We start from the raw sequence: 862 nt of genomic DNA, 5'->3' as shown, positions 1-862 counted from the left end.
AAGTTTGAGAAGAACTTTTCTTAAATGATCATTGTTCCATGCTGGTGCAACATGATTATCAAATAATCAAACAAATAACAGCAGTTCAGGCAAAACAACTAGATAGTATTCACTTACTCGATAACCTACTTTTAACCATTATTTTAAAAATAGAGGGTTTAACCACTACTGTGTCACAATCCTTATGATAGCCACCCTGACCCATCTACTTGTTTTAGATGTGCCTTGTTAGCATTAGAACTTCCATCCCAAAATATCACTCTATAGTTATCAATTGTCAATAGCAGGAGCAAAGAGTCAAACAAATTATTGCTGGCTATTAGCATTTCAGTCCATTATGATGCAGACAAGAGAAATGTTAGAGATCATAATATTTGTAACACCACAATCTAGGTGTAGCCTGCTCCACCCTGGCTCTTTCCAGTCCATATTGGTAAAGATATTCAGATAACAGAAACGACAGAAGTATTAAAAGATCTGAGTGGAATCTACTGTCTGAAAGAGACATGCCTCTTTACTTTCTTCTTCCTATCCATGCTCTTCACATAGGTGGGGTAATTTCAAATGAATCTGCTATGAACTATAAACTTTAGAGGGAGCAAAGAGTACAGAAATAACATCCCTGCACACTGTGACCTCCCTGAACCTTGAAGAGTTCAGGGTCCCTAAAATAAGAGGTCATTCAGCCTTCCCAGGCTCACTGCCAATCCTCTTTAGATCAGAGGCTGCTGGTCCTACTGAGTGGTGCCAAATTATGCATGATGGTTTTCCTGATACACTCAACTGTCTGCTAGGGACAGAACCGAGACTACTAAACTAGTTCCATGTAGGAGTTCAGGTTTAAGTCATTCTTAAACAACAT

Source organism: Strigops habroptila, chromosome Z (assembly GCF_004027225.2).
Source record: "Strigops habroptila isolate Jane chromosome Z, bStrHab1.2.pri, whole genome shotgun sequence".
In the NCBI taxonomy this organism is placed as follows: domain Eukaryota; kingdom Metazoa; phylum Chordata; class Aves; order Psittaciformes; family Psittacidae; genus Strigops; species Strigops habroptila.
The sequence above is the reverse complement of the archived record's forward strand: the minus strand, read 5'-3'. Positions refer to the sequence as shown.